The following is a 1,076-nucleotide window of genomic DNA, read 5'->3' on the forward strand; positions in this document are numbered from 1 at the left end:
TTGGGTGAATATATATTTATTATTATGACATCTTGCTTGATAGATCCCTTTATCCTTATATAGTGACCTTCTTTGTCTCTTTTAATGGTTTTTCATTTAAAGTCTATTTTATCTGATGTAAGAATAGCTACTCCTGTTAGTTTTTAGTTTCCATTTGCATGGTATATCTTTTTCCATCCTTTCACTCTTTCTCTGTGTGTGTCTTTATAGATGAGGTGAGTCTCTTGAAAACAGCATATAGTTGGGTCTAGTTTTTTAATCCAATCAGTCTGTCTGTGTCTTTTGAGTGGGAAATATAATCCATTTATATTTAGGGTTACTATTGAAAGGTATCAACTTACTTCTGGCATTTTATCAATTTTTGTTTAGATGTGTTAAATATCTTTTGTTCCTTCTCCTTTTATTGTCTTCTGTGTTTGTTGTGTTTTTGAGGTGGTTAAATAAAGTTTCTCTTTCTCATTTGCATTTTTGTTCTCCTCATGGATTTGTTCTTTCTTGTGTATTCATGGTAGTGATTATTGATTTTTGGATTCCAGATGCAGTACTCTTGAGGATATCTTGTAGGACTGGTTATGTAGTTGTCAACTCCACAGTTTTTGTTTGTCTGGGAAATATACTATTTTTACCTCATTTCTAAAGGATGTCCTTGCTGGGTATAGCATTCTTGGTTGGCAATTTTTTCCTTTTAGTATTTTAAATATATGATCTCATTCTCTTCTGGCCATTAGGGTTTTTGTTGAGCAGTCTGCTGTTTGTGTGATGGGGACTCCCTTATAGGTGGCTTGATGCTTCTCTTGCTATTTTTAAGATTCTCTTTTTGTCTTTGAGCTTTGCCAATTTGTCTATAATGTGTCTCAGAGAGGACCTTTTTGGATTGGATCTGTTTGCAGATCTTTGAAATTCCTGGATCTGAAAATCCATATCTCTCTCCATACCTGAGAAGTTTTCTTCTATTATGTCATTGAATAGGTTTTTAATGCCTTTTTCTTTCTCCTCCCTTTCTGGAACACCCATGATTTGGATATTTGTGAACTTCAGATTATCTGTTAGCTCTCTCAGATTTTCTTCATTTAAAA

Source organism: Galeopterus variegatus, unplaced genomic scaffold (genome assembly GCF_000696425.1).
Source record: "Galeopterus variegatus unplaced genomic scaffold, G_variegatus-3.0.2 Scaffold8366, whole genome shotgun sequence".
Classification (NCBI taxonomy): Eukaryota; Metazoa; Chordata; class Mammalia; order Dermoptera; family Cynocephalidae; genus Galeopterus; species Galeopterus variegatus.